At 41.9% G+C, this 27,464-nt stretch overlaps 1 protein-coding gene across 4 annotated transcripts in view; it reads right to left on the bottom strand.

The window, feature by feature from the left end:
• The window catches only part of kcnab2a (potassium voltage-gated channel subfamily A regulatory beta subunit 2a), a 157,427-nt gene that overhangs the window by 107,161 nt on the left and 22,802 nt on the right, over positions 1 to 27,464 (bottom strand). Inside the window, exon 1 of one of the 4 annotated variants that reach the window (XM_060909947.1) lies at positions 10,900 to 10,917. The exons of the other annotated variants lie outside the window; for them this stretch is intronic. The gene's annotated coding sequence lies outside the window, so the exon portion shown is untranslated. Of the gene's footprint in view, positions 1 to 10,899; positions 10,918 to 27,464 lie in introns of those variants that run through there. 4 annotated transcript variants of the gene reach the window in all.

Below are 27,464 nucleotides of genomic sequence, written 5' to 3' on the forward strand. Positions count from 1 at the left end.
TCCACTTTAACCGCGCTGCTGGTTACGATGTTCCTGACCCTTGTTGCCCTTGGCCAGTTGGTGCCATTATGTGGACCCCCAAGCCGAGCTTTTCCAGTACACTCGAACACACGCATACGTCAATGAATTATAACCAAAAACAAGGAAATTTTAATGATTTCCTCAAAATATTTTTTGTACTTTTATATATTGTGTTGATGAATAAAACTTTTTAAACGCATTTCCTGTGAAATGAGACGAGCTACTTTAGACTGGTTCCCTGCTCTCTTAGTGCCTGTGTGCCTGTTGCTCAAGTTGCCAGCACTAACTTTTTTTTTTTGTCCAATCAGACGATTACCATTAAAAAGTTTTACTCGTCCTTGCACAGACTTTAGTCACCTCGGACGATCAGACATGAGGTTTTTCGAGCATTGTACACTAAAACTAAACAATACGAGACGCATCCCGATACAGGTCAGATTATAAATCACAATTATAGTATTTAATTTAAAACAATTTTTGTGGATACTGCCTCATTAGAGGCTGTAGTCAGTATGTCATCGTGTTGCAAGAATGAGAGTAACAATAACGCCCTGCGCATACAGGTGTTCCTATTAAAATGGCCGGTGAATGTATACAATTTGGTTCACCATTCGAAATAAATGGACTAGACTAAAGAAATAGCTTTCAGACACGTTTATGCTTATTACCGAGGGAAGTGCATTCCCATTTTAAAATCTACTCCAGGTTGTCCCCCTTTCCTCACCTTCTTCGGCCAGTGGTCCTATGTATAACGGAGACAGGAAATTGTCGAAAAGAGTACAAAGACCACTGAGCTCTAGTGTCGGGCCTTTTCCGGTAAATAAGAGTTTGGGTCATGGCGGCAGCATGTAAATGTCAGCCTCATTTCAGAGGTTTCAGTTTCGAAAACTGTAAGAGGTAAGAGTAGAATAATAAAAGTACAGACACTTGGTATATTTTACTTCTGTGATTTTTAAATTGTTCATTTTTGGATTACGCTTCATGTTTGGGGCTGCTGCCTCAGAGTTTAAAAAAATTAAAAAATTTATTTTTAAAACCACATGTACCCTTTTTTTAATGACAATTCAAGACACTGCAATAAACATTGTACTATAGGAAAAGTAGATCAGGATTTATAAGGTGTAATTTAAAGGAGATCAAACCAGCTGTGATAGAAACTGGAGTACATGTACAGTAGTTTACAGTAACTACGTCCTGGCCCATCATCTCGACACAGTTACAGTCCAACTGCCACCTACGTCTGTGAAGATTCTCAGGTCATAGTAAACTGTGGGTGGTAAAAGAGAGCAACTGGACTTGCTTGAAGACGTTTCACTTCTCATCCGAAAGGCTTCTTCAGTTCTGTCTTGCCCCTTTTCCACCAAAGCAGTTCCAGGGCTGGTTCGGGGCCAGTGCTTAGTTTGGAACCGGGTTTTCTGTTTCCACTGACAAAGAACTGGCTCTGGGGCCAGAAAAACCAGTTCCAGGCTAGCACCAACTCTTTGCTGGGCCAGAGGAAAGAACCGCTTACATCAGCAGGGGGTGGAGTTGTTAAGGCCAACAACAATAAGACCGCGAAAGATCGCCATTTTTAAGCGGCGAGAAGCCGCAGCTGTACAAACGCGAAGTCATCCATTATTATTATTGTTGCTGCTGCTGCTTCTTCCGTGTTGTTTTTGCTTCGATATTCGCGCCAAGGTTTAAGCAAACGTAGCGACGTAAGGCCATTATTAAAAAATGTTCTGTTTCCGGTCCACCGGCCGGGTGAGTGCCGTTTGTGCGGGTGAAATTTTTTTTTTAACGCCGGTTTTTCGACATTTTTTTTCGGGTTCGTAAATCTAAAATCGAACTTGACATTTACGCATTCCCAGGGCTTTCCACTAAGGCTCACACTAGCCAGCCATGACAAATAAGTAGCCAGCCGGGGGTGGGGGGTGGGGTGGGGTGGAGTAAACACAAAAACTCCTGTGCACGCAGTTCCCAGGGTTACGTGTATTTTCCACAGACCATTTATTTATTCACTTTACTCAAATACAAAATAAAATGGCAGTAAATATTCTCTCTTTTCTTGCGTATTGCATCATGAGGCGTTCCTGGCTTGTAAATCTCTTATTTTCGGTGCATGACACATTCACGCAGCTGAGCATGCTATGAATTAACGACAATGGTCTGCAGTGGGGCTTAGCCCACTTAGCACACTACTGCCTCCGCATGTCGGGGCGCGGATGAGTTACTCTCCCTTGATCAACGGTTCAGTTTGACATTATTGTCAGTCCATTAGATAAACATTTAATTTTATTAAAATCGAAAATTAATATTTAGAGCCTGTGGGCTACAAAAATAGTCATTAAAGTAGCTGGCTGGACTTAATTGTGTGGCCGGCAGCCGGCGCTTGTGGAAAGCCCTGTTGAATCAGCTCTGCGCAGGCGCCGTGCGGCACAAAAAAAATGGCAGCCACCATGAAGGAAGGAGATCCGGAGTTTTCAAACATTTGCTTAAGTGTGAAATCGCAAAATGGTATTCTAGCGAACAACAAAATAGTAAAGATTCAGAAAAACAAATCATTCAGTGATCATTTTAATAGTGCAATTTTATCCGAACTCGGCCTAACGGTTGATTTAGAACTACAAAAAGTCTGTGTGTCGGACATTTTAAGTACCTTTGTAAAAGTTTTGCAAATGTTGCAGTCAGCATTTAAAATGCTAACTTAGTGTTTTTGTACAAGTTTCAGTTGATTTAACTGTCATATTTTATTAAATGTGTCTGCTTTTGTAATAAAAAAAAAGTACTGAAAGAAAAAGCAAACACAGCATTGCGATTTCTTATCCATCCATATATAATAAAAATAAAAAAATTAAAAAAATAAAAATCCCTCCCTCCCGACTGAAATTTTTTTTGCCCACCCGGTGGACAGGAAACGGATTTTTTTTAAGGATGGCCTAACTGACGTATACAGCGACGTAATGACGTGGCACCGCGAGCAATGGAAAAGCAAACTGGTTCTCAGCTGGCTCGCAAGTTGAACGAGTTGTGAACTAGCACCAGCACTGGCTCCGAACCAGCCCTGGAACTGATTTGGTGGAAAAGGGGTATCTGACTAATAGGGAGTACCAGGTATTTATCCTCTCATGGATGAGAAGCAATCCTAAGGTATCGTTGAGTCCTCCTGTTGGTGTGGGTCACTGGGGGCTGGGTGTGAATGGCCTAGAGCAGGGGTCACCAAACTTTTTTTCTCTGGGGGCCACATTGGCATTCCTGACTGTGATGGGGGGCCGGGGTCGGGTCAGCTATATAACAGAATTGTATGACCCAGACAAATATGACCACCAGCAGGCCTCATTGTGTAGTAGAGATTACTAGCCTGGCACAGCCATCCACACTACTATATCCCCGCTACTATATCCCCACTACTATATCAACACTTGATTCCTGGCACATATTTGTTTATCTTTACTAGTGGTTTGCAAAAGTAGTAATCAAGTCTTCACACTGTTTTAATTTGAAATGCCACAGATATTCCATTTATTTATTTTCTAATAAAAATAACATCAAAGCTGTCAAGGTAAGTGGAAAATTATAAATTGTAGGTAGGCCTGTTGATATTATTATTATTATTATTATTAATAATAATAATAATAATAATGTGTGCAGCACTTAATAAAGGTCAAATAAATAGGCCTATAAAATAAATACATTTAAAAAAAAAAGTGAAATTATAATATGAGCAATAGATCAATAGATCACAGCAGTTGTGCTGTGTCCTGCACGTCATTGCTCTCATCCATGGCCAAAGCAAAAAACTCAAATTCTGACGCGCTCTCATTCAGCTGGTCATACACGTTGTCCCCCAAATCTTCGGTTCGCCTGGTCATAGTAAGTACGGAGAGACTCGCCGCGTTGAGCGCATCCCTCTTGTCGGGACACACCTCCTCGGCCACCGCAAGCATGCATACTTTAACAAAGTCCCCATCAGTAAACGGCTTTCCATGGGTAGCTAGCAGGTGAGCTACCTTATAGCTAGCTCGGACAGCAGCCTGGTTGATCTGGGTTTGGCGAAGGGATGCATTCCGTTGTGCAGCCAGTCCGCATTTCATCCTCCGAATCCTGTCTTCTCTTGTTTGCCCTCGCAAACTAGCATACTCTTTGTGGAGGGTTTCGTAGTGACGACGCAGATTATATTCTTTGAAAACCGGCACACTTTCTTTACATACAAGACAAACTGCACGGTCCTTACACTGAACGAAAAAATAAAATCGGTGGTCCACTGTTCTTTAAAAACTCTGCGCTCTGTCAACTTTTCGCTTACCGCTAGCCATTTTGCTGTCCTGAACACTGACAATTCTCTGCGTGTGCGCTGACTGTCACTGCTTGATCGCGAGCATATGACGAAAATATGAATAGTTCATTTTATAACTAAATATCAATTTTAATTGATAAAATCAACAAAAATACAAGATGCAGACATATTATTTGCCAAAAAGCAATTAAAAAAAATAAAAAAAATAGGCCATGACCACTTTTGGGGATTGCCTCATAGGGCCGGTTCAAGTGGTGGGGGGCAGAGGGGCTGGGGGGCCGGTCAAAGGGGGGTGGCAGGCTGGAGTCGGCCTGAGGGCCGTAGTTTGATGACCCCTGGCCTAGAGAGTCGTTGGGGTGATCAATGGTTTGTTGGTTCTCTCTGCCCTCCTGTGAGTCACTGAAAACAGCTGGGTTTTGGTGTGCATTCAGTTGTCTGGGAAGTGTGCCAAGGACTGCATTGTAGGTGGCTGATAAATGATGTCTTAGACTAGGGATGGCGAAAACTAAAAAAATCTTGACCGACCACCGAGCCTCATTAGCCGGTTAAAGTCGGTTAACCTATGAGTTTAATTGGAATTATTAGAATCTATTCTAAATCTAACCGCGAGCATCCGCACATTCAGTCCCAGTCGCTGCCCTCCACTCACATCACTTTTTCTACAGCGCGAAACATTCAGTCAAACGCGGCACTGATGTCGAGGGGTTTGTATTGGAGCGGAGGACAAATGGCTCCAGCTTAGAGACAGTTTCAGTTGGCCATGATGGCGTTGAAAATAAAGTCAAGTGCTAGAAGTACATAACATTCAGTGATGGGAATAACGGTGTTAAAATAAAGGCTGTTATAACGCCGGGTAATCTAATTAATTAGCTACAATCGTTATAACGCCGTTACCAATATCAACACGCCATTACTGCATCGTATTGAAGTTGCTCTGAAGCCGTCACCGACTTGGCTCACAGACATAAAACCTGCGTTTGTCACTCCCCCTCAGACACCGCTGTGATTTCCAGGGCTGTGCAAAGACCTTTGGAGGGGCAGAGGCTCAACATTCAAAAAAGGGCACTTGGAACAAATTTTTCACACAAGTTAACTTTATTCAAAACTAAATTTCAATTGCAACTGAACATTCTGTGTGTGGGGCAGCACGGTGGTGTAGTGGTTAGCGCTGTCGCCTCACAGCAAGAAGGTTCTGGGTTCGAGCCCCGTGGCCGGCGAGGGCCTTTCTGTGCGGAGTTTGCATGTTCTCCCCGTGTCCGCGTGGGTTTCCTCCGGGTGCTCCGGTTTCCCCCACAGTCCAAAGACATGCAGGTTAGGTTAACTGGTGACTCTAAATTGACCGTAGGTGTGAATGTGAGTGTGAATGGTTGTCTGTGTCTATGTGTCAGCCCTGTGATGACCTGGCGACTTGTCCAGGGTGTACCCCGCCTTTCGCCCGTAGTCAGCTGGGATAGACTCCAGCTTGCCTGCGACCCTGTAGAACAGGATAAAGCGGCTACAGATGATGAGAATGAGCATTCTGTGTGTCTTGATAGAATATGTTGTGGACGTCGTCATTCAGCCTTAAGTTTTCGAAGCTGCTAGAATATGTTATTAACGCCGTCGTTCAAACTAAAGTCTCAGAATCTGCCACGTTAATGAAATGGATGGAGAAAACGGTTTAAATATAGCCTCGGCGGCTTCATTAAATGATAAACAACCCTACGCATTTACTGTTGTGTTCTAAGCTGCACAATATTGCATGTTCAGATAAGAAATGAAAGGAGACTTTCAGTGTGACCTTACCATGCCGTTCCTCGCACTGTCTCCCACTGTCAACCGCCTGCATGCGCTTTCTGCACGGAGGTTCACTGAATGCATGACGTCACAGATTGATGCCCGCATTTACATAGAAAAATGTTATTTTATAAATCTATAATTTCATAAATTGTCAAATTGTAGAGAATATTGATGTTGGAGCTAACTTATCTTTTACAAATATTAAAAAAAAAAAAAGTCCCTATGAAAAGGGCACTTTGGACAGCAAAAAGAAAAGGGGCAGGGGCTAGAGCACCTGTAGCACCGGTTCATTGCACGTGGGTGGTCATTTCATTCTCTCCCCTTCCCTCCAAAAGTCGGCATCTGCGCCTTTGTGTGGAGAGATATGATCTGCAATAACATGCATTGTTGGCTACAGACCGAAACATACTTTCAGAATGCACTGGCCGAGGCAGGACTAAACTCCATGTGCCTTCTAATAATAATTATTAAAAAAAAAAAAAAACCCACACACAATAGTAAGCTAAAAAGCCTGTGTCTACACTTTTCTTTCGCCGAGTGGCAGCTGTCTTCAACTGGGGCGGGAGGGCGGGACATGACTGAATGGGCGTTTCTGATTTGTCAGCTGTCGTCCTTACACCGCATGGCATGCCCCAAGCGTTTACAACACAGAATTCCAGGGGGCTCATTTATCAACAGTGCGTAGAAAACATCCTAAATTCTGTCGTACGAGTGGAATTTAGAATGTTCGTAAGTACAAAAATATCGGCATTTATCGAACGTTCCTAGGCTGGTTTTACGCACACCCGTAAGTAATCTGCAATGATAAATCCCACACCTGCCAAATCACCTTGCCCCCAATTAACCATATATGGCATTAACATCCCCTTTAAAAGCCATGCAAATGAGTAATTGAGTCCTTGGTGGAATAATGGAGAAGCGCGCAAAAAAGAGGAATTTCTCTGAGACGGAGATCGACGTTTTAGTCGCGGAGGTTGAGGCCAATCAGAAGATATTGTTTTGTGGTTTAGAAGCCGGCGTTACTAGTAAAAAAAGAATACTGTGTGGGAGAAGGTGGCACACTCTGTAAATGTCGTCGGATCTGAGCCACGGACTGTGGCAGAAATTAAAAAAAAAAAAAAAAGTGGTTTGATATTAAATTAAATGCAAAAAAAGCACGTGGCCGCTTACAGGCGCGCTACAATGGTGACAGGGGGAGGGCAAAACCTTGAAAAATTGTTTGCCTTGGATCAACGGGTTGCTGGCATTACTGGGGACGCTGCGTGTTCCGGAGTGGTGAGTGGTGTGACTGACAGTGACCTCGTGGTGGAACCCCCAGAAACAGAACCAAACGTCCAAGATGAAGGTAAGTGGTCACACATTTAATGCAGAATTTAAATCTAAACATTTTTTACTGAATCGATTTATTAAAAAAAAAAAAAAAAAAAAAAAACTGTTTCAAACAGAAATTTTTGGTTTAAACAGAAGTAGCTTATTAATGCATCTGCTCTTTCAATTATACAGACACGTCCGCTCCTGCCGCGATGGTGCAGGAGGAGGCAAGGTCGTCCTCTGTGCGTGAGGCTCGGGCACCAAGGGTATTAACTGATGAGGTCCTGCAGAACCAAGAGCACATTGCCCAGGCAGTTAGTGACATCAAGGGGCAGCTAAGCAACCTCACTAATGTGCTCACTGAAATCAGTGAGTCACTGAAAACACTTGCTGCTTGTGCAACTCAAATCGTAAATGAAAGCTACTGAATCGTGAAAAGTCTGCGTTCTGTCATTATGCAACACACACACAGTGAGTAAATAATATGCATAATATGGGTAAACTTGCCTAAAATCTCTATATGATCCCCGCTCTGATCCGCATCGCAAAAGCATTAGCAGGTGCAAGGCCCTCTTCGCAACGCTCTTCGTCATGCATGGGGTCATCAGGTCTAGGGGGATCCTGCAGGGGGACTCCTCTTCTGATGGCCAAATTGTGGAGCACACAGCAAGCCATAACCATGCTGCACACCTTTTCAGGTCGGTACTGCAGCGGTCCCCCCACCTTTGACAAACACAGCCATCGGCCCTTCAGCAAACCAATTGCGCGCTCTATTGTAACTCTGGTGCGCGCGTGGGCCCGGTTGTAGGGTTGTTCCTGCTGTGTCTGGGGGTTGGTTAGTGGGGTCATGAGCCACGGTTTGAGTGGATATCCTTGATCACCTATGCGAACAAGTTGCATACATGACATTGCCATATTGCGGTTTACCATTGCGGAACACTGCTCAATGGACATACCCATGTTATACTATGACAAGTTGCGCGACACTCACCAATAAGCCATCCGTCTTCAACAGCTCTTTCTTGTAAACGAATGCCCACTGAGCTGTTCTGCACAATAAACGAGTCGTGCGTTCCCCCAGGCCATCGAGCAACAACGTTTAAAAGCATCAAATCGGCATCACATATGAGCTGCACATTGATGGAGTGAAACCCCTTCCTATTCACGAAATTGTATTTGTGCTGTGATGGTGTTTTTAGCGCCATGTGTGTGCAATCTATTGCTCCAGTAACATTGGGGAACCCCGCGATTGCATGAAATCCTCGCTTAACCTCAGCTTTATGCGGAAGTAAATAAGGGAACCGAATATAATTTGGCACCAAAGAAACTATTGCATCCAAAACTGTTGGCAAAATTCTGCTCAGTGACGGCTGAGAAATACCCACTCTATCCCCAAGTTCACGTTGAAACGTGCCTGTAGCCAAAAATCCTAGGGTAGACACAGGCCCGGCGCCATGGGGGGGGGCGAAAGGGGGCATCGCCCCCTCGTGGCTACAGCCCCGCCCCCTCAACGGAGACTCCGATCACTTAATTGTTTTCTTATGAAAATATAATGTATTATAGACGTATTAATAATTTGCATTTTCAAATACGAAATATTAAGTGGTTGCACATTGCACAAAAATACATTTCACATAAATCACTACTAAAACTGGCACGGTAGAACAAATCTGATTGGTTATGATTCTTACGTTGCAATCGTAGAATTCAACTGTATTAAGGTAGGATTATTTCAAAAAGCCTGAATTTAATATTAACCCTGTTTAGACATATGTATCAATCCTAACTACTGGGGACTAGTTATTGTGGGTGTATGGGTGAAATGCTGACACAGCCGTGCACACACAGACCTGTGATAAGGACAAGGGGAGGGGTCGCGCTGGCGGGGGTTTTACATGCACACTTACAAGTGCACTCTGTCTGCAATATCCTGCAATATGCAGTCAGTTTACGGGAGTAGTCTTTCCTCCTCCGAATTAAACGAATTCAATCACAATATTGTGAATCCATTTTCTTTCTTTGTAGGCTAAGTTTATCTCCGTTTATGTTGGTGTATGTGTTCATATATGGTCCGCTTTGTGCGCAAATAGCGTAAGAATATGTGTTGTTGACGTCACCCCCCATGCAGCGGGGGTGAAAATTCATCACTTCAGAGTGTTTTGTCCCCTACACGCCTAAACTGGGATCGCGGATTAAGTGGTTAGCGTTGACTCGGTGCGAGTCAGGAAGGCTATGACTGGTGCAGCCGCGGGGTCTGTTGATTTTTTAAAATATTATTTTGGCCGCCAAGCCAAGTACCTTAGACTTGCATTGACGTTTTGTTGTCATGCCGCGGAGCTATTTGTATGTATTTTAAATTTAAAGGACTTGCCTGTAGGTTTGTGTGTGTTTTATGTTTGGCATCTTTCCGGTTGTAACGCGTGTCTGTGAGAAAATTGGAGGGGAGGGTTAACAGGTGGGCATGGGAGTTGATAAAGCGCAACTGCCCTGGTAATATGCCACATGATTTTCCCGGACTAAAGCAACCTTCGGGGCCGTGGTTTTGTGGTTGGCGCAGTTAATTGTTTGAAACACATTGTCAGACCGCCATCACTACTACACACTATATGAAAAAATATTTGCCCCCTTGCGATTTCTAATTGCCCCCTTAGTAAACTGTTCCTGGCGCCGGGCCTGGGTAGACAGAACTTGGATATGGACAGGTATGGCTTTCGTGCGCTTTGTTTCGCGCTCTAGCATAGGACCCAATTCATGACATAAATCAAGTAATATATGCTTTGGAAAACAATACCTGCTCAAAAAAGCCACTCTGAACTTTCCGCAAACAAATCGTCTCTCTCTCTGAATACGCGCTCCCTGCGGAACGCACGGTTTGCCAACTCTTCTAGCAATGCAAGATGGGCCATGTTGCGTTCTGATAGGCATATCATGTGTGTGCTTTTTATACATATATCAATTCAAATAATTATTTACACATGAGTAAATTAGTCAATAGTCAATTATTAGTTACACCGTGAGTAATCTGAAATCGGCCCACAAGATCACGTTGTTGGTGTGTTTGAATTTGATTCAGCACGTTCGAAACCAAAATACTTCGAATACACTCAAACAAACAAACAAACACACAAAAATAGTTGTATTGTAACCTGCGCATCGGGCACAGTTCGACTCTAGAATCAACACTACTTGTTGTTTCATTATTCGACCACTAGGTATTGTACGTAAGCATGGTCCGAGGTGTGCGTATATTTAGGCACAATTCTACGTTCAAGTACACATTCATGAATTCCACACTTTGCGCAAAAATGTTCGTACGAACCTTTTACGCACAGAACTGTGCGTAAGAACGGTTGATAAATGAGCCCCCAGGTTCTCCGCTCCAAAATCGGCAGCTTCAAAACGATTGATTTTTTTTTTAAACCGACAACCAAAAAAAAAAAAAAAATTAACCCGTTGACGTTGATTTGGTCAACCATCGGTCATCGGTTAACATCCCTATCTTAGACCCCCACCTCTGTTCAGTGATGGCCGTTCCAGGTTGGCCAAAATGGCTCCTTTAACTCCTCACTCACACCAACAATCCTCTCTGGCTAAAATGCATACATTGCAATCCTGAAATGAGTGTCCTTTGTTGTTAAGATGAAGATAGACAGCAGAGTCCTGGCCTGAGGAGCTGGCTCTCCTGCGTTGAGCCATGCGCCTGTGAAGCGGTTGTTTTGTTCCCCAATATACGAGTCCGTGCATTCCTCACTGCACTGAAGCACTGAATTGCGTACACTACGTTGTCCTGTTTGCGTCTGGCTATTCTGTCCTTAGGGTGGACCAGTTTCTGCTTCAGGGTGTTACTGGGTCTGAAATGTACCAGAATGTTGTGTTTGTAGAAGATCCTCCTGAGTTTCTCAGATAGACCAGAAATGTAGGGAATGACAATGTTCTTGCGTTTGTTCCTCTTATCTTTCTTGTCCGTTATGCTCCTTTTTCTGCTCTTGAAGAAAGCCCAGTTGGGATACCCACAGTTCTGAAGTGCTTTCTTGATGTGATTTTGCTCCTTCTCTTTTCCCTCTACCGTTGTAAGAATTCACCCACAGTCAACTGCCACCTAGTGTGCAAGAATAGGTAGAGCTCATAATGAATATGAAACTGCAATACTGCTCAAAGCAGCAGAATTCATCTCGCCAGTATTTTGTCACGATACTCAAGACAAAATTCTGCCTTGTGTAGTGTATTGTAATAAAGTAAAAAAAAAAAAAATGACACTAGAAAATCTAGATTATTATATTAAATAATTTTTCAGACTGTAAAAGATTAAAGTACAAAATTTTCAATGCTTCCATTAGTTTGTAATTATATAAAAAAGTGAGGTGCATAATTTGGTTGTGTGGTAGATATTTAAAATAAATAAACTTTTTTTAAAAAAATACATTTAAAAAAAAAAAAATTTTTTTTTTAGCCATGAAGTACCAGCTCTTTAATCCAACATTACTGTACTGCTGGCACCTATATGTCATGATATGTATTGCATCGCATCGCCGCACCCTTACTCGAACCTAAATATGTACCGCTACGCACTGAAGTGAAAGAGTAAAAACAGAGCAGTGGATGGAAAACATTTTAAAGTCAATGTGACCCTGAGACATGACCAGCTCTATATTTCCAACACATCAACCATGACCACAGACTGGCTGAATGCTACACTGATTACTTTTACAGGGTGTCTGCAGGCTTGAACAAGTTCAATTTAAGACTTTTTAAGACCTTTTTAAGACCATAGCAGGTTAAATTTAAGACTTATGCCGCACTAAAAAAAATAAAGAAAATTGGGAGAGCCTGAATTACTTTCGAAATAACAAAATTTATCATTCACCAATGAACTAATTACATCCCTAGGGTGCGCTCTTGCATTAATGAGGAACTAAGTTGCAGTGGAGCCAAAGACATCCCGCAAATCACTTGAGGATGAGGCATTCGATTCCGTACGGTTTGCATGTTGTAGCGTTACAGTTCGCACGGAGTTAGCTGATACACCGTCTCGAGATGTGCTTGGACCTGACAACGGTGAACAAAATTGAGTGATGGCATGCGATTGTTGCAGACTTTTATGGACAGCCTGGTGCTTCTCCGCTTTCGCATGCGATTCCGGTGCCTTTACACCCAGGGTGCTGAGTTTGAGTGTTCTTTTGCACAATGTGCAGTACGCCTCAAACGGATTGTTTGGTACACGTTTTAACCAGTCTACGAAATCATTGCGTTCAAGCCAGCAGTCGTTAAACTTGCATTTGCCCATTTTGCTACAAACCGTGACAATAGGGCTGTGCGATATGGGAAAAAATGAATATCCCGATACATTTTCTCCATTTCACGATATACGATATATATCTCGATATATTTAAATCTCCTCTAAAGGACCCCATGAAATCTAACTTTTACTGTTTTCACTACAATCCCTGCAGATTAAATAACATTCTTGGTTAACTTTACAGGTGGTTTTCAACAACACATTTTAAAAATTTCATGTTGGTGATTAATCACAATTGAATTGAAATAAGACTATTTTTATTCAACAAAGATGTGGCACAAACTGCAAAAACAATCTTGAAAATTGCAACAAAGGGGCAACACAATACAGAGCTGCTCAGAGCTCAAACCAATAAAGTGCAGCTCAACACTGAGAAAGGCATTTAGCCTAAATAAGAAAAGTGCTCTTTCATTAAATTATTTTAAAAAATAGATCTCCAAGCTATTAACCTGACTACTGAGAACCACTGGAACATTCACAATAGAGAGAGAGATTGAGGGAGAGAAGAGAGAGATCTGCAAAACATCTTTCTCTTTGCACACTTTTGAACTGAATGTTTTCTGGCTCTGCCTCTCAGATGTGTATAATTCCGGTACTGCCTTCTCTGTAAAATGTCTGCGACCAGGCAACTCATGTTTGGGATCGAGTGTGTTTAGTAATTTTTGAAAGCCTGTTTTTTCCACTATACTAACTGGGATCATGTCTTCGGCAATGACGTTACTGATTGCATCCGTTATAGCTCTCCATCTCTGACTCGGTTTCTCATATGGGGGGCTTTGGAGAACGAGGCCGCTAGGGTCATTTGTTTAGCTCGTGGGGGGGTTTTAGCTTGTGGGCAAGTAGCTCGGAGTTTAAGAGACTCTTCATACTGTACCGGGTGAGTTTCAGGTGATGGAACATATTTGTCGTGCTGCTGCCTTTCGTGATGACAGGTTTTTTTTTTTGCACACTTTACAAACTGGCATTTGCTGTTCCATGTCCTCCTCGCAATATCCAAAAAAATGCCAGATGACTGACCCCTTACTAGTTCTTTTAGGAACCAATTCGTCCGCTTCCATTTTTAAATTTGTCGCTGAAATTGCCAGAGCTTACACGGTAGCCTATGCAGCACCAGCAATTGCACGAACTGAGTCAGCGCTGTAAACCGGAACCAGGAAATCTTCCCGCCGGCAGTGTTGCCAGATACTGCTGATGTTTTCCAGCCCAAAATCTGTTAAAACGCACTTAAAACCGCCCAATCTGGCAACACAACCGAAACTAGAAAATCTTCCCAGAAGTTCCTTTCAGCACCTAGATGCTAACCAATCCCGGGTGACATCTAGGTGCTGAAAGGAACTTCCGGGAAGATTTTCTACGTGCAGAATAATTCTGCACGTAACCTAGGTCTTAAATTACCCAAATGAGATTTTAGACCAACAGTGCAAAATATCTCTGTATTTTAGACTTTTTTAGGCCTAAAATTGAAAATGTGTAATTTTAGACTTTTTTTAGACTCTGCGGACACCCTGCTTTTAGCTGTCCCTGAGAGAAAGTGGAAGACTACGCAGGCATAGAAACGCAGGAAATACCTCAATTTGACACTTCTGATGAAGGGGAGGTGAGAAGTGCTACAGAAAAGAAAAAAATAAATAAAAAGGAAGTCACAGCTGGCTTTGCAGAAACAGTCAGCACACTGTCTTTGTCTGTAGGTTCCTCCCACACAGTCATCATCAGAAAGCAGAGTTTGCTTTTAGATGCAACGTAGTGATGCTGATTACAGTCGCAGTGCAGGTCAGCAGCGCTGGGAAACAGAATCGCTCACAGAATGTGAGCGTTTCTATAAGTAACCTGTTCGAAATGCACGTCTAATTCAAACTTGCCCAGTTGTGTCACGTTATTATTGCTTGGAAGACTAGTCACGCAAGATAAAAAGCTGTGACTAACTTAACTCAAAAGTACAGAAAGCTAATTACATCCATTAATACAAATGATGGAAAAGTCGTGAGTGTTTGAATCCCTGACTCCAAGTTCACACTAAAGTCGCTTGTAGTTTGTCTCCTGTAGGTGTGTCACATCCATCCAGCACCTTCATTTCACTTGATTAAGGTTACGAGTCAAAATGTATAGCATACGATTGACTACACCAGGGCCTGACATGAACGGTTGTCCGACTGTCCGGGACAACCAAACGTTTGGTCTGGACAAGTCAAATCCACATCTGCCTGTCCGACAGTACGAGTTGAATATTTGTTGAAAATCAGCATTTTTCCCCTCAGTGATCCAGCCGTGTTATTGTTTACAAAATTCCAGGGAAGCTGAGTACAGCAGGTGCGTGTATAAAAATAACCAAGTCGTAATATCTAATTATAGGATTATTAGACTTCATCAAAATCGGAGAAATTGCAATCAAATCCCTCAATAAAATATGTGATATAACTTCATTTAATTAGGACATTCATTGTATTTTTCTTTTGTACAGTTCACATTAACCATCACAAAATGTCATAAAAGAATTCACGAGAATTTTATGACCGTGCCGAACTTACTTATGGTTTTTCTTCATTCACAAGGTGATTCCGTCACCCTTATGGCCAACTTGTTTTCTTTCGGTTTCATTTCTTTAAATTAATTTATACTTCAAATTTTGATGGATTAATGAGGATTTAAAGGTAGACTGCCTTTCAGATTTTTCAGGCGTAGGTCTTAAAAAGAATTTTCCCCGACACCCAATTATATTTGTTTAGTGGACCGAAAGCTACTGAACTCAAATCACAAACTTCCAATTTTATTAGGTCACCCCCCCATAGAAAAATGAATGAACCAAGAGCCACGTGGCTCTAAATTCTCCGCTATTTTTTCCTGCTTCACCATGACCCAGTTCAAGATACCATGTCATGCATCACGTGGTGGGCTTTTCCTGTTCGCGCAAGGCGTTGTGGGATACAAATTTGAAACAGGAGAGAAAAATGGAGGACGCGAGTGTGCAAACAGAGGACACGAAAGACCGACTACAATAACGGACAACGAGAAGAAAAGATGCTGTGTTGCAAAGGAAAGGAAACGCAGGACCAAACTAATAAATATTGGTGATCAGTGGAGACGGTGAGATAATCAAAAGGTAAACTTACGCGTGTGCACTTCCTCCGTTTGCTTGACTGCACAAATCAGGCGATCACATGCACATCATTTGCTATGGAATCCCCTCAAATTAGATACATGTTCCCAGTCACAGAATGGCCTGATATTTTGTGAGACATTAGGGAAATAAACATACATCATGACCAAGTTTCAGAGAGAACTAAATTTTATCGATTTTATTAAATTGAAAGGCCGTCTTCCTTAAATTTATCTCCTCAAGAAGCTCTGAATGTGTGAGTCTAACTCTTAAAACTGCAGATCAGGTAATGGGTTATCTCACACACACACACACACACACACACAGACACACACAGACACACACAGACACACAATAATGGGGTATAGTTTTTGTTTATTGTTACAGTTAAAGTTTGAGTTTTATTGAAAAATGATAAATCATTAAAGCATAATGATTATTATAACTATACCTGGTTTTTGATAAACTGTTTTAATCACTTTCCTTTCACTGAACAAGTAAATACATAGGAATAAAAAGATTACGATCAGGACAAGTGAAAAATCGTGCTGTTTGTCTGACTGGATTAAAAAGTAAAATGTCGAGCCCTGTAACTCGATTATATACCAATTATATTACTTGAAGCTTATCAATTGAGATTTATATGTCTATGCTATTATGATTGATAAGTGATATGCCAGGCTTTGTATTAGCTTTTATTAGCACATTAGCAACATAAACTAGCTACATATACTCACTTCATTCCAAGCTTTTTTTTTCTTAAGTGCTCTCTACACATTTAACATCAAGGCCGTATATGATGAGATGAAAGCAGGTTGTCAAACAGTTAATAAGAGCTAAAGTTTTAAAAGGGGAAGAAGTGAAAGAATTTATGCATCATTTGCGCCTTGTGATTGGTCTAAAGAATAATTACAACACGAGCCGGCTTGTATGGGATTTTAAGCTTGTTTATGACTGTGAAAATTTCAAACAGTAACTACGAATTTTATTTATTTAATTTAAGGGTGTTTCCGCGATAGACGCTGTTCATGTTTGCTCACAAAACTTTCCGCAATACAGTAGCACTGCTAAATAAACTGACTCATTATATTTCGAAAAAAAAAAGTATTTAACAAAGCCCTGTGATGACCTAGCGACTTGTCCAGGGTGAACCCCGCCTTTTGCCCGTAGTCAGCTGGGATAGGCTCCAGCTTGCCTGCGACCCTGTAGAACAGGATAAAGCGGCTACAGATAATGAGATGAGAAGTACTTAACAAAACGGTGAAAATAAAAAACATGCAATTGTTTTAACATTTTTTAAAAGCAAATTTACGATAAAAAAAAAAAGTTAATTACATCCACTGCTTCTGTTTTATAAATACACTTATCTTGGGTGATTAAAAAAATATACATTTCTAACAAGAGGTCATGATGTACACTATAATCGAAACATTTTACCACAAAACTGATATCTTCAAGTTGCCCAGCTCCAATCCATAACACAGAAAGCATAAAAATACGTGTTAGTGCGTTACATCACAAACTGGAATGTTCCTTCAGCACGGCTGACTTATGCAAAAGTGTCTCCTACACAGCTGCAGTGAGGTTGGGGAAGCCCTCGCTCACCCTCACTCCTCTCACCGAAAACATCATGTCACACCGTGCCAGATTCACGCCTCTACGTTTGGCTCGGCTGACTGCGGAGATCTGTTCATTCTGCCGGTTCTGCCAACAACAGCACTGCTGCTGAGGTGATACGCATCACTGTGGAGATTCGACACTGCTGACTTCATTCACGTCAACAAACCACCATCCTACTTTCCACCAGGATTTTACTGATATCGCGATAAATTAGGTCATAATTAATTAAACTGACATCATGCGCGAGTTATCTTTAATTTAATAACAAAGAAGCTCTAACTGAACATTTCGTAGTGAATTGTTCATTTTTACAGAACGTATATCTTTCACCTCCCTTTAAATGTTAAATAATTACATTTTCCAGATATTAGACATATACTCAAACTTTTTACTATCCACACTTGGCATTAGAGGCAGAGCTGGAGCACAGCGGAGAGAAAGGGTGGGACCTGGAAGTCGTACTATCCAAATGTTGACGCCAAGTCCACTCTCTTCTCAGTCCAACTGACTGCAGCTTTAAGGTTGGTGTGAAGAACTCCAGTGTCCTGCACAGAACCCTGACTGAACTCCACACCACTGAACATCCCAGACCTCCTCAACATCCCAATATCAGCGCCTGACCTCACTAACGCTCCTGTAGCTGAACTGAATGAACAAATCCCCACAGCCATGCCCCAAAATCTAATGGAAAGCCTTCCCAGAAGAGTGGAGCTTATTATAACAGCAAAGAGGAATAAATCTGGAATGAGATGTTCAACAAGCACGTATGGGTCGAATAGTCAGGGGTATCCGGTCTCTGACTGGTCAGATTACAATACAATTGACTTCTAGAAAACTGGCAGACATCTTAGCCAGAGAGGATCGTTCATTTTTGTCAACCTGGAACGACCATCATTGAACAGAGGTGGGTGTCTATGACATCTTTTATCAGCCACCTACAATGCAGCCATCAGCATTCTGATTCGGATTCTATGATGACCCATGAGAGGATAAATACTGGATACTCCCTATTAGTCAGACAGAACTGAGGAAGCCTTTAGGATGAGAGGCGAAACGTTTTCAAGAATCTTCAAGCAAGTCCAGTTGCTCTCTTCAACCAACCACAGATTACTATGTACCTGGATGACTGAGATTCTTCACAGATATACAATACAATTGGTTTACAATGAAAAACTGACTCATTATGCTGTTCTTAGGTGCTTTATAGATGAATCCAGCGACCAATTTGTGTGTTCTGCCATCTTGTGGAGCCACCATTACTGCAGTGGCAAGTCGTAGTGACTTGGTGATATTAGTTATGGCAAAAGCCAGAAATAGAGGAAGAGGGGGGGAAAAAAGGAAAAAAAAAAACCCAACAACCACCCCACACCACTTAAATCATCCACCATATTAAGTGATGAAGTGTAATATACTGTTAAAACTTCACTGTACTAGCTAGCATAATCATTCATGAGTTGCATTCAACCATTACACACCAGTAAAATAAATTTTTTTATTTAAGAGGTATTCAAGATTATTTTATTAAAAATCACCTGGCATGTAATGAGCCACTTCTGGTGAACATCTTGGTCCTCTACACACCCAGGGAATCTATAAAGTGTCTAGTCTCAAACAGGAGCTTCATCCTTCAGGAAGTAAAACACGATTTCATTCATCCCCCCCCTCCACAAGGTGAAGTTTGCTATTATTGTTCGAGCAGCTGAGAACTGTACAGGATCTTCCCGATTTGAGACATTTAAAAAAAAAAAAAAAAAAAAAAGTTACGTTACACAGAAAGTTAAGATAAAATTAGAAAATTGCCTATGAAAACAATGCAGCAGCCTCTGTTTTGGTTTCTGTAATGCTTCCATGCAAAGCAACTCATAACTCAGTAGCTGTATCAAGAACCCAAACACTACGGTGACCGTGCCAGGATTCAAACCTTCTAATCAGTAGCCCCAAGTCTTGACCACTGCCCCAGGCAGAGGTCTTGGGGAAAGTTTTTTTTGGCCATCAAACATAACTAGACAACTTGAGACAGGGTTGTATTTTAAACTTGTATAACATCTGGTTAAAACGTGTGATTAATTTGATTTAAATATGCCCTGGGTACATTTTAAAGGATGCTCTCAGCTTCTCTCCAACATAATGCACCACTAAAAGGATGAAGAGCCAGAAAGGCCCGCTCATCTCATTAAACACACAGTTTCCTGGTTTCATAAGGAGCCTGGGTGGGGGTGGGGGGGGGGGGGTGTCTGGATGGAGTAGGACAGCATCAGATCCTTTACATTTCTCTACACCAGTATATCTTTGCCTGTCTAATTCACCACGACTAAATGAGTTAACCGGCATTTAGAGTCTGACATTTCCCATCTCCTGTTGGGCTGAATCCCATCCATCCAAGTCTCTCTAATACTATTCGGACAAAGACCACTCTGTTAGCAGAGAGGAAAAAGGTGAAAAAATGGTCCAGAATTACTATTCAAACATGGAGAGAATGCAACGAGGTGTGAAAACACACCTGTGTAGGGAAGGAAGGAGGTGAAAAGAAGATGGAGAGATTACAAAAACCCCATCCAGCTGAAAGATTTGAGGAAGAGCTGACTCAGCATGACGTTCAAGCAGTGATCATGAAGATTAAAACATGCAGCATCCAGAATCCATGAAGGAGAATCCCATCCCGATGTCAAAAAGGGCTAAAAATTGTACAGGAATTAAGTTCTACCATCCCCTTCATCACTGTCTTCTTTATGCCATAGTTTAAATTCAGTGCTTACTGGCAGCTTCTCTTTTTCCACAAGACTTCCTGTGTCTACAGTGTTCATGAACACATTTATATAATATGTTGGAAATCACATATCCATGACTGCTTTTAAAAGCAAAATATGCACTGATCAAAATCCAACAGTGCCTAAAGAAAGCTGAGCTGTGTGTAAACACAGTGTATAAAAGTGCAGATTTTAAACCAAGAATAAACACTTTAGTGGTGTTCAGATTAAGTACTGATCGAAGGATGTCTTGGTTTTTCTTAGAAATGTCTTTGGGTACAAGTAGTCAGGAAGCTCAGGGTGAGCAGATTGCATGTTCAGGCTGTGTGTTATTTAATTCACATTATCCCAATTCCAAAAAAGTTTGGGGAAAAAGGAAGCCTGCATTACAAAACATGATTTTTCTTCATACACCTTAAATCTGCAGACATCACATAAAACTGCATTGCTCCAAAACTGTAACACAGACCAATGTTTTCATAGCACGTGCAACATACTAGTGCATCATAAACGATTAGACTATCATGAAGTTCAATATTTTCCATCAGTTATTCAAGAAAGTGAAAATTTTATGTATTCTAGACTCATCATACATGAACCAGAATGTTTCAAGCATTTTTCCTATTTTAAAGTTTGATTATTATGACCAACAGCGCAAAAAAAGAAGAAACCACACCATCACAAAACAGAGTATTTTATCAAGTTTGAGTAAAACAATATAAACTGTGTATCTCTCGGTCTCGTTCAGTACATGTAACCACAATCATGGGGAAGACTGCTAATTTGACAGTTGTCCAGAAGACAATCAATCATTGACAACCTCCACAAGGAGAGTATGCCACAGGAGGTCACTGCTGAAAAGGCTGGCTGGAAAAGGTGCACAAGCAACAGGGATGACCGCAGCCTTGAGTGCATCGTCAAGAAAAGTTGATTCAAGAACTTGGGAGAGCTTCACAAGGAGTGAACGGAGGCTGGTGTTAATGCATCAGGAGCCACCACACACAGACGTCTTCAGGAAAGGGGTTACAACTGTCGCATTCCTAAAATCAAGCACCTCCTGAACCACAGACATCATCAGAAGCATCTTACCTGGGCTAAGGAGAGAAAGAGCTGGACTGGTGTTCAGTGGTCCAAAGTCCTCTCTTCAGATGAAAGTGAATTTTGCATATCAAGGTCCTAGAGTCTGGAAGAAGAGTGGAGAGGCACAGAATCCAAGGTGCCTGAAGTCCAGTGTGAAGTTTCCACAGTCTGTGATGATTTGGGTTGCCATGTCACGTGCTGGTGTTGATCCACTGTGTTTTATCAAGTCCAAAGTCAACGCAGCATCTACCAGGAGATTTTAGAGCACTTTGTTTCCATCTGCTGACAAGCTTTATGGAGATGCCGATTTCCCTTTCCAGCAGGACTTAGCACCTGCCCACAGTGCCAAAACTACTACCAAATGGTTTGCTGACCATGATATTATGGTGCTTGTTTGGCCAGCCAACTCGCCTTACCTGAACCCCAAAGAGAATCTCTGGGGTACTGTCAAGAGGAAGATGAGAAACACATTATTATTATCATTTCTAGCCACTTTATCCTGTTCTACAGGGTCGCAGGCAAGCTGGATCCTATCCCAGCTGACTACGGGCGAAAGGCGGGGTACACCCTGGACAAGTCGCCAGGTCATCACAGGGCTGACACATAGACACACAACCATTCACACTCACATTCACACCTACAGTCAATTTAGAGTCACCAGTTAAACCAACCTGCATGTCTTTGGACTGTGGAGGAAACCGGAGCACCCGGAGGAAACCCACATGGACATGGGGAGAACATGCTAACTCCACACAGAAAGGCCCTCGCTGGCCACAGGGCTCGAACCCGGACCTTCTTGCGGCAGCGCTAACCACTACACTACCGTACCGCCCAAGATGAGAAACACCCGACTCAAAAATACAGATGAGCTGAAGGCTGCCATCAAAGCAACCTGGGATTCACCAACACCTCAGCAGTGCCACAGGCTGATCGCCTCCATACCACGCCACATTGATGCAGTAATTCATGGTAAAGGAGCCCCAACCAAGTACTGAGTGTATAAATGAATATACCTTTCAGAAGTTGGACGTTTCTGTATTGTAAATCTTTTTTTTGATTGATCTTAGGAAATATTCTAATAATTTGAGATACAGGATTTCTGATTTTCATGAGCTATAAGCCATAATCAAAACAAAAAAAGGCTTCAAATATTTCATTTTACGTGTAATGAATATAGAAAAAAAAAAAAAAGTTTACCATTTTTCATTAAAATTACAAAAAAAAACCCTTCCACAATATTCTAATTTTTTGGAGATGCGCCAATGGAGCACTTGCATGTGACGTCACAGCCGATCCAGATTGTGACAGACGCCATCTTGTCGGTCAAACGCCATATTCCGCCTTCTACTTCTGGGTCTACTTCTGCTTTTACTTCTACCTTTTCTTCTGGAAAACCCTACTATATACAATTCTACTACAACGGCTGCGGCTACAAGCTCTCCCTACCTGTGCACGTTTTTTGTGTGTATTTTTGCGTGTTGTTCGTCTGTACCGGACTTCAATATCCACTACAACCATATGGACTTACTGGACACTGGTTTCCAGCAGAAAATGACGGTTTGTAGCGATTTCCATCGCATGCACAACATTCCGGACGAGAAAAAAAATAAATAAATAACATTCCGGATAAGATAGCGAGACCAGCGGGGTCTCCGTGGATTGTTATCGGAAGCAAAGCGAAGGAGGCTGTGCCGGGAGCGGAAGCAAAAGCGAGGCTGCAGAGCCGGCCTGTTGACTAAGCTCAGAAAACAGCCACTCAAATCTCCACTGCCAAGCCTCTACCTCTCCAACGCCAAATCCATGTAAACAAGACGGACGATTTGGAATTACCTTATTCTATAATCGGCTGGTCAGTGCTATACTCAATACTTAAGTGACTTACCCATCCAATGAGGATTCTTGTTTACAAGATGCCACATCTGAGTCGCTGACAAATCCTGAATTTCTGTAAAGATAACTGTCCAGAGATTTAAGCACGCAGTGCTTCACCACTGAACAGTGAGGGAAAGTTAATGAGGTAATTATACACGTCCGGGTATTCCACTGGCAGTTCAAAATCCGGTCGTGAAAACTCCGTCCGGTAAGCCATAAGGGTCACAAATCTGTAGATCGTTTATTTTAGACATATATATAGTTATCTGTTCATTAGAAAAATGAGCCGTGTAGTCCGTCGGTTGAAATTGATCCATTCTGTACACGAGTGCAGCAGTATTCAGCTGTGTTTTTGACCGACAAGATGGCGGTTGTGTACTTTCCGGTCACGTGACTGCAAGATCTCTATATGTCGCACGCTACAGCCTGAAAAAGTAGTAATAATGGACTTAAGCTACTAGAGCGCTACTAGAGCGCCCCCTTGAGGACAATCTTCAGCCTGCTAGACATAAGCATGTCAGTGCAAGTTACAAGACACGCTCATGTGGCGTTTCACATCTTTTTTGGGAGGGGACTAGTCTACATCACATCACATCACAAGTGAGTCACGTCTTTACAAACAATTACAAAGATCCAGAGATTTAAAACACAGTCTAGTTAAAAAGTAAACACTAGATTTATAACAGCTATATGTCATATGTTTCAAATAAATAAATAAACAAACAGGTGGAAGGGGAGATCCGTTTCCTGGACCCCTGAAGAGCAAAAATCTGTCCTCCGTCTCTCTCCCTCTCTCTCTCTCACACACACACACTTTTGCTCCAAGCTTGATCTTCAACAGTCCTGTTGGGAGTTTTTAGTTTTCGTTTTGTATTAAACGGTCCAAGTGAGAGAAAAATATTCCAAATATCCCCTCATGTACACACTCCTGGTGACTGTCAGTTATCACTGCTCCATCAATTAATGACGCGAGTAGTCACGCAAAATCTTTACAACGTAATTAAAAGACAGCAGTTAACAACATCTCTAAAGAAAGCATCAACACTCAGACTCTTATCCTCTAGAGGATTGTAGTTTAGTGGTGGTTAATGACTCGCACTGAGAGCACAATATCCCCTGCTACAATATACTGCAAACGAAATTGCAATATGCGTATTACTGTCTTAGAACAAAGCCTTTTACCAAATTTTGTGAAATTCCTCAAAAAAAAAAAAAAGAAAAAAAAAAAAAAGAGGAGCTGATTTCAGAAGGTGAGAACCCTTTCCGGGGTGGACGGACTTCGCCATGACACAATCCCCGCCTTACAAATAAGGTGTTCAAAATTTCACCACTCAAAAAATGTCAGGTGGCTCAAACACACAATGAAAAAAAAAAAAAAAACTTTGAAATGTAAAATTTATTACAGAAAACGTGTATAAAATCACTCTTAGTGCCTGCACTGCATAATACAACACAAATTCCTTTTTTGTTAATTTAGATGATTTTGAATGTTTCATACACAAGGTCATTATTGGACAGAAAAAGAGCAAAACTGTACAGCTTTACATTTAGTTTTGTTTAAATCCATGTTTCCTCTGGTTGTACCATCTGACTTTTCAGGCTCTGAAGTTACACCTGTCTACATGTTCGTGCATGAAATCTCACTTGTACGTAATTTGTTTTTAAAACAGCACATTTTAAATGAGGTCGTACCATCTGACATGGTCAACTAACAAATCGTAATTCTTTCATTATTTGTGAAAGAGCTACTGAGCAAAATCAGAATTTAAGGAAGAGATTTAATTTTTTTTAAAGCTGTCCCATTTTGCAACATTTTATGCAATATGGGTTTTGAAAATAAACGTCAATATTTCAAGTTTTATTTTAAATAGCCTTTTAATAGTGTCCTTAATCTGCATGTACGGTCAGACACTCGCACCGCTTCACAGATTTAGACAAAAATGACAATTTTATTTTGATGCACTGAAGAGGTATTCACATAAAAGAGGACATTATGGATCCATGTGATGTGTTGAATATTCTAAACTACAAAGAAGAAAAATCGTGTGGGATAGCTCTCGGGAGAGGTCATGAATAAGATACGAACATGAAGGCAACGCCGGTGTGGGAGGAGCACTCGAATATAGACTCCACTCGAGTAGATCTTACCATGAAACTCAAGTCGGTTTCAGAAAACCCATTTCAAAATTTAATTAGCGGGGCAATTACTGTGCTCTGGATGTGACATCTGAACTCATATTGACTGGTAAAGTGCCTCAACCGCCTGCACAGAATTAGGGGAGTGTGCACAAGCAGCCATGTGACCCTTCAGAGCAAACGGAGAACAAAGATATGCATATTTTGCTTGACCTTGCCATAGAATTGTCAACACAGAATTCTGTACATTTTTTGGTAACATCTGCATTTGAATGTTATAAATGATCACTGATAATGACACCTGACATTTGTCCACTAAACAGTTAACTTACTAACATGTGGACAAGTGATTATTAGATTTTTAAAAATTGTGATGTGGTATAACTGTACAGATGGTTAAGGAGTACATTTATGGTTTTGTATAAAATGTCACAAGCAACAGATTAAACGAAGTAGCTAAAACATGCTACTGTAGATTAAATGGTTAAATTAAGGCAGGAGGATAACGTGATCTCACACACACAAATTTTAAAGGTCACACAGTAATATTTAGTCGTACCACTTTTAGCTTTGATTAAGGCACACAGTCGCTGTGACATTGTTTGAGCAATCTCACACAATATCACGTTTATTTCCATCCAGAGTTGCATTGATTTGTCTCAGAGATCTCGTCTTGACTACAAGAGTTGAACCACTGTGTAAAGTCTTCTCCAGCATCCCAAAGACTTTCAGTGGGGTGAAGGTCAGGACTCTGTGGTGGTTAATTCATGTGTAAAATGATTCCTCATGCTCCCTGAACCACTTTCACTATTTGAGCCCTAATTTTATGCCTGTACCATCAGGGAAAAGGGAAAAAAAAAAATTTAGATAAAACCTGGTCATTCAGGTCATCAGCGGAGTTCATTTTATTACGCCGCGACATTCCTGAGCCTTGACCTGACCAACTGAAATCAACCCCAGATCATAACATTGCCTCCAGGTGTTAATAATGCATTGGTCAGTTCTTAACCCAGTTCTAGTCATTTCAGCTCAAATTTCCTTGGATGTTTTCTTTGCTTAATGCAGGACAATAATTTGACCTTCTGAAACAGAGTAACGTCTTTAAGAAGAAGCAGCAGCTGCCTTTATTTGTGGCATGCACACTCAAGCACAGTGAAATTCATCCTCTGCATTTAACCCATCTGAAGCAGCAAACACATGCACACACACCCAGCAGTGGGCAGCTATACTACAGCTCCCGGGGAGCAGTTGGAGGTTCGGTACCTTGCTCAGTGGCACTTCAGCCCAAGGCCGCCCCATGTTAACCTAACTGCATGTCTTTGAACTGTGGGGGAAACCAGAGCACCCGGAGGAAACCCATGCAGACATGAGGAGAACATGCAAACTCCACACAGAAAGAACCCCCCCCCATTGGCCACTGGGCTCAAACCCAGAACTTTCTTGCTGTGAGGCAACAGTGCTAACCACTACACCACCGTGCCTTTTCCACAACTGTGGGATACATCATCTGACTAGGGATGGCAAAAACTAAAAAAAAATCTTGACCGACCACCGAGCCTCATTAACCGGTTAAAGTCGGTTAACCTATGAGTTTAAAATTCTAGAATTGGAATTATTACAGGGATGTAAACGGCGCGCCTTTTGGCGGATGCCGCCCTCCCCACGGCTGAATCGCGCAGATCCGACCTTCCTTTCCCAAGGGGGGGCGTTGGAGCGTCCGACCACAACTTCATCAAAGCAAATTCTGCATATAAGCAAATGCCGCCACAGTCCACGAAACACAGGAAGTACAAGCACGAGAAGAAAACAGCAAATCAGAAAGCCGCGCACGCCCACGCCGAAGCCGCTCAAAATTTAATGTGCGCAGCTTCCGCGCAAACGCGTGCAGCCCCCCGATCCACTGCCCTCCTCCCACACCCCCCACGCCTCATGGACTGCAACGGCACCCGCCTATTTAGTAATTTTAATACAGAATCCACCTTGAAATTACAATCAAACACTCCAACGCGCCCCCCCCCCCAAAAAAAACGGATCTGCGTGATAAAAAAAAAAAAAAAAGTCGGCATCTGCGCCTTTAGTTTGTGTGGAGAGATATGATCTGCAATAGCATGCATTGTTGGCTACAGACCGAAACATACTTTCAGAATGCACTGGCCAAGGCAGGACTAAACTCAATGTGCCTTCTAATAATAATTAAAAAACAATAGTAATTTGTAAGCTAAAAAGCCTGTG

This window comes from Neoarius graeffei, chromosome 26, assembly GCF_027579695.1.
Source record: "Neoarius graeffei isolate fNeoGra1 chromosome 26, fNeoGra1.pri, whole genome shotgun sequence".
NCBI lineage: Eukaryota > Metazoa > Chordata > Actinopteri > Siluriformes > Ariidae > Neoarius > Neoarius graeffei.